This window comes from Oryx dammah, unplaced genomic scaffold (genome assembly GCF_014754425.2).
Source record: "Oryx dammah isolate SB20612 unplaced genomic scaffold, SCBI_Odam_1.1 HiC_scaffold_25, whole genome shotgun sequence".
In the NCBI taxonomy this organism is placed as follows: domain Eukaryota; kingdom Metazoa; phylum Chordata; class Mammalia; order Artiodactyla; family Bovidae; genus Oryx; species Oryx dammah.
Genome location: NW_024070209.1, coordinates 1371087 through 1384646, shown reverse-complemented (window position 1 = coordinate 1384646; position 13560 = coordinate 1371087). Strand labels below are relative to the sequence as shown.

Sequence of the window (13560 nt, the reverse complement as noted above, 5' to 3'; positions counted from 1 at the left end):
TGTATGAGTGTTTCATTCAGAAAGTTGGCACCATTGTGTACGCTCTCGTGCAATGTATGAGTGTTTCATTCAGAAAGTTGGCACCGTTGTGTACGCTCTCGTGCAATGTATGAGTGTTTCATTCAGAAAGTTGGCACCGTTGTGTACGCTCTCGTGCAATGAATGAGTGTTTCATTCAGAAAGTTGGCACCATCGTGTACGCTCTCGTGCAATGAATGAGTGTTTCATTCAGAAAGTTGGCACCATTGTGTACGCTCTTGTGCAATGTATGAGTATTTCAGTTGCTCCGCATCCTTGCCAGCCATTGTTATTTTAAGGTTTTGTCTTGTTTTGTTTTAATTTTAATTTTTTTGTCTTTCTAACAGGTATAATTTTATTACCCTAGTAAATAATGGACTTCCCTGATAGTTCACTTGGTAAAGAATCCACCTGAAATTCAGGAGATACCAGTTTGATTCCTGGGTCCAGAAGATCCCCTGGAGAAGGGAAAGGCTACCTACTCCAGACCCCATGGACTGTAGCCTACAAGGCTTCTCTGTCCATGGAATTTTCCAGGCAAGGGTACTGGAGTGGGTTGCCATTTCCTTCTCCAGGGCATCTTCCCAACCCAGGGATCAAACCCAAGTCTCCCACATTGCAGACAGACGCTTTACCATCTGAGCCACCAGGGAAGTCACTCCAGTACTCTGGCCTGAAGAATCGCATGGATTGTATAGTCCATGGGTTCACCAAGAGTCGGACACGACTGAGCAAAATTATGCTGAGCGTCTTTTCATGTGCCTGCCTGCCATCTGTGTATTTTCTTCGGTGGAGTGTCTGCTCAGTTCTCTTACCCATTTTTAAATTGGGGTGCTTTTTTATTGTTGAGTCTGAGAGTTCTCTATATATTCTGGACAGAGTCTTTGATATCACATATGTGATTTGTGTCTTCTCCTGGCCTGTCACTTTTCTTTTTATCCTCTTAGAAGTGTCTTGATCAGAGCAATAGTTTTAATTTTGATTTGATTTAATAGCTTTAAATTTTGATTTGTCTTGGAATTGGGTAATGTGAGTTTTTCTTTCTCCAGATTGTTTTGGCTCTTCTCAATGCATTTTTGCCTTTTTGTACACATGTTAGAATCGTCTTGTAAATATCTACAAGATGGCTGACATTTTGCTTGAGATTGTGTTGAATCTATAGATCAAATTGGGGAGAATTAACTTCTTCATATTGAGACTTCCAGTTCATGAACACTGGGTTATCTCTCCATTTTAAAAATTATTCTTACATTTCTACTCCAGTGTTTTATAGTTTGTATATTTTATATATATATAATATACGTATTTATATACATACAAACTTATACAACTAATTAAAACAAGCATTTTAATTAGTTATTTACATATATAAATATGTATATATTTACACAACTAATTAAAATACACTTATAATAAATACATATTTATATATGTATATATTTATAGAACTAATTTGTATCTATTTATTTATTATATTTATGTATAATTATATCACTGCAGATGGTAACTGCAGCCATGAAATAAAAAGACACTTGCCCCTTGGAAGAAAAGTTATGACCAACCTAGACAGCTTATTAAAAAGCAGAGACATTACTTTGCCAACAAAGGTCCATCTGGTCAAGGCTATGGTTTTTCCAGTAGTCATGTATGGATGTGAGAGTTGGAGTATAAAGAAAGCTGAGCGCAGAAGAATTGATGCTTTTGAACTGTGGTGTTGGAGAAGACTCTTGAGAGCCCCTTGGACAGCAAGAAGATCCAACTAGTCCATCCTAAAGGAAATCAGTCTTGAATATTCATTGAATATTCAGCACTGATGGTGAAGTTGAAACTCCAATACTTTGGCCACCTGATATGAAGAACGGACTCATTGGAAAAGACCCTGATGCTGGGTCTTTTGATTGAAGGAAGGAGGAGAAGGGGATGACAGAGGATGAGATGGTTGGATGGTGTCACCGACTCAATGGACATGAGTTTAAGTAAACTCTGGGAGTTGGTGATGGACAGGGAAGCCTGGCGTGCTGCAGTCCATGGGGTCACAAAGAGTTGGACATGACTGAGTGACTGAACTGAACTGATATATATATATAGCTTTGTATATATCTTATACACAGTATCAATAGTGTATTTGCAAAGCAGAAATAGAGACATAGATGTAGAGAACAAATGTATGAACACCAAGGAGGAATTGAGGGGTTTGAAGAATTGGGAGATTAGGATTGATACATATACATTCCTGATGTTTTGTTCTCTCTCTCTGTCTCTCTCTCCGCTCCATCAGTTTGCATAGGTTTATCAATTACATTGTTTTTTCAAAAAACAGATTGAATGCTATTGATTTTCTCTATTGTTTGTCTGCTTTCAATTTTATTGGTATCTGCTTCAATGTTGATTATTTCTTTCCTTCTGTTTGTTCTGCTTTAATTTGTTCTCTCTCTTCCCCAAGGCTTTGGGACCTTCCTTCTTGCCTAATCATTTAGTACAAAATTTTTTCTCTTAAGCCTCACTTTAGCTATATCCCTCTGCTTTTGATATGCTTTATTTTCATTTTCACTTTCATTCAGTTCAAAACTTCTGCTTTGACTTCTTTGGTTATTTAGAAGTGCTGTGGTAGTACTTCTAGTACAAGAATATCTTATGAAAGATTCTGTTCTTTCAAATTTAAGGCCCAGAACACACACACACACACAGATCTAGTAAGCTCCACGTTGTGAAGAATATGTCTTCTGTTATAGTTGGGAGGATAGTTCTGTAAGTGGCAGTTAGGTTAAGTTGGTTTATTGTGCTCTGCAGACCACGCACATCCTTACTGATTGTCTGCCTCTTGTTCTAAGAAAACTATACAGATTTGCCTATTTCTTCTTTCGGTTTTATTAGTTTTTGTCTCTAGTATTTTGCCATTTTTAAGATGCATACACATGTACGGATTATTGTATTTTCTTGGACAGTTGATCCCTTTATCATCGTGTAATTTTTCTCTTAATCCTTGCAAACATTCCTTGTCCTGAAATCTGTTTTGTCATATTACAGCTACTCCATGTTCCTTTGGCTTAGTGTTTCATAGTACGTCTTTATCATACATTTGTTTTTAACCTGGATATCCATTTGAAGTGAGTTTCTTTATAAAACAGAGGATAGTTAGGTCTTGAGTTTTTTTTTTTTTTTTTAAATCTAACTTGAAAATCTCTGACTTTTAGCTGTTGTGTTGACCGATTGCATTTAAAGTGATTGTTGATATATTTGGGTTAGTAGACAGCTAATTTTTATTTTTTCCATCTGTTTTTTTGTTACTTTTCCCTTTTTTTCTGCCTGCTCTTAGATTGAATGAATATTGCTTATTATTCCATTTTATCTCCTTGATTGACATTATTTATACTTCTTTTGAAAATATAATTGTTGACCCAGGGTTTATAGTACACATCTTTAGTGAATTAGAGTCTACATTAAACTATTATCTTGCCTCCCCTGTAATGTAAGGACCTTAAACAGGGTATTCCCAATTCCTCCCTTGCATCCTTTTCCTGCTATTGTTGCCACATAATTTACTTTAAAATATGCTGCAAATATGCAGTGCGTTGGTACTGATTTTCTTATACATAGTCATGTTTTAGATCAATTAAAAATAAGTAAAATAGAATTTTTTTTACCTTTCTTTATTCAGTTGCCAACATTGTTAATTTACTTGTGTAGATCCAAATTTCTAATTGATACCATATTTGTTCTGCCTGAAGAATTTCTAACATTTCTTGTAAAATAGGTCTGCTAGCAATGAATTCACCCCATTTTTTTTGGAGAAAGTCTTGATTTCTCCTTTTTTTTTTTTTTTTAAAGACATTAGTAGCATACCCAGAATTCTGGGTTGATAGTTTATTTTTCTTTGAGCATCTTAACAATGTCACTGTATAGGCTTATTTTTTTCCATTTCATTTATTTAAGTTGAAGTACAATTGCTTTACAATGTTGTGTTAGGTTCTGCTGTACAACAACATGAAACAGCCATATGTATACATATTTCCCTTCCCTCTTGAGCCTTGCTCACACCCCACCATCTCACCCCTCTATGTTCTATAGGTTTCTTGATTTCTTGATCCTCATGAAAAAACAGCCATCATTTTTCTGTCTGTTTCCCTGTATTCGTAGTATATTCCCACTTTAACTGCTTTTAGGAGTTTCCCTTGTTCTTTGATTTTCAGGGTTTGATTATGTTGGCCTAGGTGTGGTTTTGTATGTCTGTGCTGTTTGGAGTTTGTTGAGCCTCTGGGATCTGTGGGTTGAAGTTTCTCATCAAATTTGGAAATATTTTGGCCATTATTTCTTTAAATTTTTCTTCTGCCTCTTTCTTTCTTTCCCTCTACACAAATGTTAACCTGCTTCATATTGTCCTACATGTCACTGAAGTTGTTTCTTTTTTTAATATACTTCAATTTGGATAATGTCCATGGATCTGTCTTCACGTTTTCTGATTCTTTTGTATACAATGTCCAGTCTACTAAAAAGTGCTGATCCCTCCCTGGAATTCTGTTCATCAAGGCTCCTTGAAGCTTTTGTTCTTTGACGGCACTTTGGGAAAATATGATTTTTATTTTATCCACTTTCTTGCTATTATTAAGGTACCAAAAGTCTCTGGTGTCCTTTTATATCTTAGCCTTGTGACATTTCTTTTAGCCTTATTGATGTCATCTGAAATTGTCGCTAACTCTCTACAAAATGTTGTTGTTCAGTCACTCAGTCATGTCTGACTCTTTGCGACCCCATGGACTGCAGCACGCCAGGCTTCCTTCTCATTCTATCACTATCTCCTGGAGTTTGCTCAAACTCATGTCTGTTGAGTCAATGATGCCATCCAACCATCTCATCCTCTGTTGTCCCTCTCTCCTCTTGCCCTCAATCTTTCCCAGCATCAGGGTCTTTTCTAATGAGTCGGGTCTTTGAATCAGGTGGGTAGCGTATTGGAACTTCAGCTGTAGCATCAGTCCTTCCAATGAATATTCAGGGTTGATTTCCTTTAGGACGGACTGGTTTGCTCTCCTTGCAGTCTAAAGAACTCTCAAGAGTCTTCTCCAACACCACAGTTCAAAGACCTCACATACCCTTTTTGATCTTACACTTCCTGACTTGCTTCAACTGAGCCAGATAATTCTTGACACAAAGGTTGGTTTTCAGTGATTTTCTGATGTGCTTTTTAAAAACTACAGACTCTTTGCACATACTCCCATGATTCAGATTCACCTGATCTAGGGAGCATCCTAAGGAATCCAGAGTTATTATGCTAAGTTCCTTGGTGATTCTTATGAGCAGCCAGAGCTGAGAATTGCAATAACTTTTTAAGGGAGTTTCCTAGCATGACCTGGAAATAATTTTCACTAATAGTTAAGAAGCAGCAGTATTAAATTATCATGGACATTTATGGGTGGATCAAAATAACTTGACAATGAAACCTAAGAATGTTTTGCATGCCTGCCAAAAACAAACAAAATTTTTCCTTTGAATTTTTTGCCCAGCGGGATTTGTGATATTATGAAGAGGGAAGGGTCTCTATAAATTCTTAATCTACAACTGACAAATTCATGACAAAAGAAGTTACTGGACCACATAACAAATAGGCTCTATATAGTCCACATTGATAAGTTTACATACATATATATATGTATGTAAACATAGTGAGAGTATATATATATATACACACAAACACATATTCGTATGCATGTGTATATAAGTTTATATATACAAATTCATGACAAAAGAAGTTACTGGACCACATAACAAATAGGCTCTATATAGTCCACATTGATAAGTTTACATACATATATATATGTATGTAAACAAAGTGAGAGTATATATATATATACACACAAACACATATTCGTATGCATGTGTATATAAGTTTATATATACACATATAAACACCCGTCTTTATATATAACAAAAGTGTTATATGTATCTACATATTTCTTTTTTCTTCAGCTCCATCTTTATTATTTATTTATTTATTGTGAAAATAATAGGTATACTTTAGTTTTATTTGGGGTCTGGTTGCTTTTACAATGTTGTGTTAGTCTCTGCTCTACAATGAAGTGAATCACCCCTAAGTGTACATATGTCCCGTCCCTTTGGGTTTCCCCTTCCCCTCATCCTGCACGTCTAGGTCGCCGCAGAGCACCGGGCTGAGCTCCCTGTGCTTTATAGCAAGTTCCTGCCAGCTATCTGTTTTACACACAGTAGTGTATGTAGGCATGTCAATCCTAATTGCCCAGTTTGTTCCGCCCTCTCCTTGCCCCCTGTGTCCACATATCTGTTCTTTATGTTTGTGTCTCTGTTCCTGCCCTAGAAATAAGTTCATTTGCACCATTTTTCTAGATTCCCCATATAAGCGCTGATGTACAATCCTTGTTCTTCTCCTTCTAATTTACTTCATTCTGTGTGACTGTGTCTAGGTCCATCACCACTACAGCTGATTCAATTTCATTCCTTTTTATGGCTGAAGAAACATCATATACCTTGATTTTGTAAGAACTGTGTTGCCGCTATTACTAAAGTTTAAAATTTCCCTCGATTTTTAGAGAGACACTCCTCAAAGGCCAACATCAGAGAAACAGAGATCACAGGTCTAGTTTTAGGTGTCAAGGGAGAATCAAGAGGTAATAAATGAGAGTGAAAAAGTGAAAGTGAGAGTGTTAGCTGCTCAGTCATGTCCGACACTTTGCGACCTCACGGACTGTAGCCCATCAGGATCCTCTGTCCATGGAATTCTCCAGGCAGGAAGACTAGAGTGGGTTGCCCTTCCTTTCTCCAGAGGCTCTTCCTGACCCAGGGATTGAACGTGGGTCTCCTACATTGCAGGCTGATTCTTTACCATCTGAGCCAACAGGGAAGCCCCAGTAAATGGAAATTAACTGGTAAATAGAAAAATCACAGGACCATGTGTCACGCATGAGTGAGGTAGTGTTGGACAGGACACATCAGAGATGCTCACCACACTGTCAATCTAACCGTCCCTGTTGCTGCTGCTGCTGCTGCTGCTGCTGCTAAGTCGCTTTGGTTGTGTCCGACTCTGTGTGACCCGATAGACGGCAGCCCACCAGGCTCCCCTGTCCCTGGGATTCTCCAGGCAAGGACACTGGAGTGGGTTGCCATTTCCTTCTCCAATGCATGCAAGTGAAAAGTGAAAGTGAAGTCGCTCAGTCGTGCCTGACTCTTCATTACCCCATGGACTGCAGCCTACCAGGCTCCTCCGCCCATGGGATTTTCCAGGCAAGAGCACTGGAGTGGGAATTGCCCCAGGACCTCCCTGATTTTCATGACCTTTACCTCCTCGGGCCCTCAGTGGCCTCTGGTCTAGTTCAGTGTCCCCAGCGTGGCTCTGTTGTTCCCTGCCTTGTTTTCCTTCTGTCTGTCCCCCAGTAGCAGCAGGAGGTGGACCCACTGAAAATCTGGTTAAAGGAATCCCCAGGACAGAGTGCCGCAACTGTGGGGAGAGATTGTCTGTGTTTTAAAACAATGCTGAAAAGAAGATGGCGTTCCTGTGACAAAGTCTGGCTTTCCTATTTCTCTCTCATTTACCAACCCTATTGCTTCTCCTCCTGGTAAGGAAATAGCTTAATGCAGTTGGTTGTTACATGACAAAATTTAATGCCAAGTACCTCTCCCCAACACCCTACTTTTTAAAAAAAATTATTTTTAAAGTTTGGCTGCACCAGGTCTTAGCTGCAGGGTGTGTGTGCATGCGTGCTCAGTCATGTCTGACTCTTTGTGACCCCAGCGCTTGTAACCCCCCAGGCTCCTCTGTCCATGGGATTTTCTGGACAAGAATACTAGAATGGGTTGCCATTTCCTCCTCTAAGGGATCTTCCTGACCCAGGGATCGAACCCACAGCTCCTGCATTGGCAGGTGCATTCTTTACCAGGAAGCCACCCAGAATCTACCTACCTGATAAGGGATCGAACCTGAGTCCCCTGCATTATGAGCGTGAAGTCTTAGCCACTGGGCCATTAGGGAAGTCTCCCCAAACACCCCGCTTTTTAAAAACTAAGGTTATCAAAACTTGGTTACAGGTTCCTTCTTCCGGTTCCTGTGGGCACAGTTCCACCAGTCAACTGACTTCAGTTTCAGGGACTGGGTAACCTGAGGTTGGATAGGTTAGACATTTGTTCAATGCATTGGGTTCCATTCAAGTGTAGAGAAACAGTTGTGAGGGTCCAGACCTGCAGGTGTATGTGGCTGGAGTTAGGTGATCAGGGAAAACACCCCACCAGCCAGGCTCAGCAGCCCTGCCTCTCTTCCCATCTAATGTAATCAAAGTGCAAAGACTCAGAGCTTCACGTCACAGTAAAATGCAGGTCATGGAGGTGAAATGGGACAGCTTCTTGCAGGGCGCGTCACATGTGTCCATGTCTTCAGCGGTCGTACGGCCCCTTGCTAGTAGGGCTGCCAGGTAGATTGCGATCTCCCAGTTAACTCTGAGTTTCAGATGGCTGACACACGGTTTTGTAGTCTCAGTGTGTTCCCAGGACTGCAACAGGGAGCGTGCTCTTAAACTAAAGATTAAGCACTGTTTATTTGAAATTCAGATTTTCCTGGGCGTGCTCTGCTTCTCTTTGTTGAATCTGGCAGTCTTGCTGGAGTCAGACGTGGTCCCTGCCACATGGAGCTTTGCTGCTTCGTCTGGGTTTTGACAGTAGCGGGTTGGTAAGCGGATCTGGTTCCCAGATCCTTCTCCTTGCCCATTGCCTCTGCAAGTCTGGAGAGGGGGTGGGCCTGCTTGGGCCTTAGCAAGCTCCCCGCCCCCGAGCCCACTCCACTCATGTCCTCTTGGCCTTGACAAGGAGGGGCAGAACCAGATGTCCTTTGGCATCTGCTTGCTCTAGAAGAGGCAGGACGCATCTCCCACCTGGCTGCTCAGCTGCCGGGCAGAGCCGACTCAATGGGGAGGGGGCTGGCTCAATGGGGGTGTCTGTTTCAGATGATGGGGTCCCCCTGAGGAGCCTGCCAGGTCTTCCTCTCTCCTCTCCCCCTCCTCCCCTGATGTGTGACAGGTCCCTCTCTAGGTCTGAGGACTTGAGAGCCAAGAGAACCATCACAGCCCTGCTGGGGTGGCCCCACGGCCGGGGAAAACAGGTGGCCCGTGTCCCTGTGGCTGTGCTTGCCCATCCTCGGGTTACTTCTTATCCGCGGCGGGGCCCCTTCCCATGCTGGGGCTCCAGTGTCTTCCACGCATCCTGGCGCAGGGCTGTGCCCATGGGCTCCTGGCGCCCGGGCCTTACTGAACCTCTGTGTTCTCACTCACTATGATGGTAATTAGCGATTGTGATGGGAATGTTTCTGTTGGTGTTTAGTCGCTAAGTCGTGTCTGACTCATTGAGACCCCGTGGACTGTAGCCCGCCAGACTCCTCTGTCCATGGGGTTTCCCAGGCAAGGTTAATGGACTGAGTTGCCCTGCCCTCCTCCAGGGGCTCTTCCCAGCTCAGGGACTGAACCCGTGTCTCCTGCAGTGACAGGCAGCTTCTTTCCTGCTGAGCCACCAGGAAACCCGTGTGGTGGGAAGGCACGCCCATAACTAGTCGCTATGTGGCCACTGCCCCAAGACGTCTCAGACTTTCCACACCCATCCTGCCAGTTCCCACATTCTGCTCATTTTTCCTTCTACTGTGAAGTCACTTAAAGCTCACCGTCTCCAGCATCTTGCCAGCTCCCTCTCTTGGCTCTGTGCACCCCACGTCCAGCCTGGCCCTGGTCAAATCCATTCCCCACAAGCTCCATACCTGAGATGAAATCTGAATTCTTACCTGCCTGCTGGGACCCTCCCACGGGCTCTCTCTGTCTTCTGCACCGGAAGAAGCTTGCCCCCTCATGTGGCGCCCGGGGCACCTTCCCCTGCCTGGCCCCTAAGACCCCCAACCCACCTGTCGCCTCTTCAGTCCTTCACCCAGGCCTGGATCAGCCTATTTCCTGCTCCAGCCTTTCTTACAGGCAGCCTCCCCGCTCGTCCCACCACCCACCTCTCACATCTTTGCCTCCCATCACGTGGTAGCTCATAGTCATTCTTCAAGACACAGTTCAGGTTGTCATGTACCCTAACTCACCTTCTTCCCTGAGCCCCTCCTGGAATTTGTTGCTGTTCAGTCACTAAGTCATGTCTGACTCTTTGAGATCCCATGGACTGCAGCACACCAGGCTCCTCTGTCCTCCACTGAGGACAGACTCCTCCTGGAGTTTGCTCAGATTCCTGTCCATTGAGTTGGTGATGCTATCTAACCATCTCATCCTCTGTTGTCCCCCTCTCCTCTTTCCCTCAATCTTTCCCAGCATCAGGGTCTTCTCCAATGAGTTGGCTCTTCGCATCAGGTGGCCAAAGTATTGGAACTTCAGCATCCATCCTTCCAGTCAATGTTCAGGGTTGATTTCCTTTAGGATTGACTGGTTTGATCTCCTTGTTATCCGAAGAATTCTCAAGAGTCTTCTCCAGCACCACAGTTCAAAAGCATCAGTTCTTTGGCACTCAGCCTTCCTTATGATCCAACTCTCATATTCATACGTGACTACTGGAAAAGCCATAGCTTTGACTATACTTACCTTTCTGTTGGCAAAGTGATATCTCTGCTTTTTAAGATGCTATCTAGCTTTGTCATAGCTTTCCTTCCAAAGAGCAAGCATCTTTTAATTTCATGGTTGCAGTCGCTATCCACAGTGATTTTAGAGCCCAAGAAAATCAAATCTGTAACTGCTCCCACTCTCCTGGAATAAGGAGGGCTTAATAGGCCTCTTGGAGCAGCATCCTGGCCTCCTTTACTCATTGCACCATGACTCTTGGTTTACCATCATGAATTCTTTGAGCATAGGAGTTGTGGATCTTTAATTTGGCATCATCACCTCTATGAGTTGCCTGACTTTCTGCACGGGGTACTTCAGCTCAACTGAATGAAATTATCTTGTGTGATTACAGCACTCTTGGCCATGAGGCTGTTTGGAGCTTTGCTATTAAATATTTTGATGGTTTTTGAAGCAGAAGTTACACATTGTGAGGATGGCATCCAGGGCCTGTTGGCCAGGGCAGTTGGTTGTTGAAGTCTCTCCTTGGAATCATCTAGTGGGGTTTGCCACAGAATGAATTTCCTAGCTTAGAATGTCTCCGACAACTTCTTAAAAAGCTCAGTGTGTGTGGAGTGCCAGGCAGCAGGAGCATTTTAGGTTTGCCTCTCCTGTTATCTATTCCAGCCCACATGGGCAGCTCAGCAGTCCAGGCTGTGTTCCAGGCCAGGAGGGACCACTTCACCATTGTGTTGCTGTCTTTTTTTTTTTTTTTAATGTGGATCACTTGTTTTTCAAGCCTTTAAAATTTTTTTCATAATATTCCTTCTATTTTGTGTTTCAGTATTTGCGCTGTGAGGCCTGTAGGATCTTATCTCCGCAACCGGTGACTGAACCCACACCCACTGCTTTGGGAGGTGAAGTCTTAAGCACTGGACCACCAAGGAAGTCCAGTAATTCTGTCTCTATACTGAATCCAGGCCTTCTCATTCTGCCCAAGACCTGTAACGATAAAATTAAGATGATAGCTTGACACATATTCAGTTGCCTGTCATGTACCAGGCACTGTCCTAAGATTTTTACATGGAGTAAACTCATTTAATGTCTTTTTTTATTTTTATTTTTACTTTATTTTGCTTTACAATACTGTATTGGTTTTGCCATACATTGACATGAATCAGGCACAGGTGTACATGAGTTCTCAATCCTGAACCCCCCTCCCACCTCCCACCCCATATCATCTCTCTGGATCATCCCCGTGCACCAGCCGCAAGCATCCTGTATCCTGTATCGAACCTAGACTGGCGCTTCCTCATTTAATGTCTTGTGACAACTGACCAAGTTTCTGTCCTTATTTGTAATGGATGTCTCCATAGCACCTACCTAAAACTGTGCCTGGCATAAAGTAAGAGTTCATTAATATTTTTGAATAAATGAATGGATGGAACGATACTTCATAGTCTCAGAAATTCACCCAAGGGAGCCTTCCTGGTGGTCCAGTGGCTAAGACTCTGTTCTTCCAATGCAGGGGTCCCGGGTTCCATCTCTGTTCAGGGAACTAGATCCCTCTTGCCACAACTAAAGATCCTGCATGCCACAGCTAAGACCCAACACAGCCAAATAAAGAAATAAATATTTTTTTTAAAAAAGAAATTCTCCAGAGTTCTGTCCTTATAAAAAAATGGAGTTTCAGGGAAGGTAAGCTTCTTAGAGTTCTTCCACTAAATGAAGACTGTCTATAACGATAGATCAAATGCTACATAGAGTGCATTATATAACATGTATAGTACTGTTTATGATACTGCTGAACTGCATTTTTAATATAATCCAGAAATCTTATTGCCAAAATGTCTTGTTTACTTTTATGTAACACAGATTTTTGTAAACGGAATCCTGCCCTCTTGCTGACTTACCAGTTTTAGAGATACTCAATCTGAACTTCTCCTGAGTCTTGCTCGATAGTGATTTCTAACACTTCAAGTGGACGTAACCCGTAAACAAATACTTCATGTTTCTAGAGGCATTGCCTGTTAAATAAACAGGTTTGGGGATGTGGAATGTTTTTGCCACAGAATCCCTATTCCCTAATTTACCTTCCAGGCCCCTCCAAGTTTCTTATATCAGACTTTCTTAAGACATGTGCCCCTTGGACTCTTACATATCCTGAACACAGAAGGGTTTCTCAGAGCTCCTTGGCAAGTAGACGTGAGAGTCTGATAATGGATAGTGCCACTCAGTTCAGTTTAGTTCAGTCGGTCAGTCATTTCCAACTCTTTGCGACTCCATGAACCAGGGCACGCCAGGCTCCCTGTCCATCACCAACTCCCAGAGTCCACCCAGACTCATGTCCATTGAATCGGTGGTGCCATCCAACCATCTCATCCTCTGTCGTCCCCTTCTCCTCCTGCCCTCAATCTTTCCCAGCATCAGGGTCTTTTCAAATGAGTCAGTTCTTCGCATCAGGTGGCCAAAGTATTGCAGTTTCAGCTTCAGCATCAGTCCTTCCAGTGAACACCTAGGACTGATCTCCTTTAGGATGGACTGGTTGGATCTCCTTGCAGTCCAAGAGACTCTCAAGAGCCTTCTCTAACACCACAGTTCAAAAGCATCAATTTTTCGGCACTCAGCTTTCTTCACAGTCCAACTCTCACATCCATACATGACTACTGGAAAAACTATAGCCTTGACTAGATGGACCTTTATTGTCAAAGTAATGTCTCTGCTTTTTAATATGCTGTCTAGGTTGGTCATAGATTTCCTTCCAAGGAGTAAGCGTCTTTTAATTTCATGGCTGCAATCACCATCTGCAGTGATTTTGGAGCCCCCTAAAACAAAGTCTGACACTGTTTCCACTGTTTTCCCATCTATTTGCCATGAAATGATGGGACTGGATGCCATGATCTTCGTTTTCTGAACGTTGAGCTTTAAGCCAACTTTTATCACTCTCCTCTTTCATTTTCATCAAGAGGCTTTTGAGTTCCTCTTCACTTTCTGCCATAAGGGTGGTGTCATCTCCATA

At 42.5% G+C, this 13560-nt stretch overlaps 1 protein-coding gene across 1 annotated transcript in view; it reads left to right on the top strand.

The window, feature by feature from the left end:
- ACOXL (acyl-CoA oxidase like) overlaps positions 1-13560 on the top strand; it is a 253991-nt gene that overhangs the window by 139756 nt on the left and 100675 nt on the right. The gene's annotated exons all lie outside the window — the stretch shown is intronic.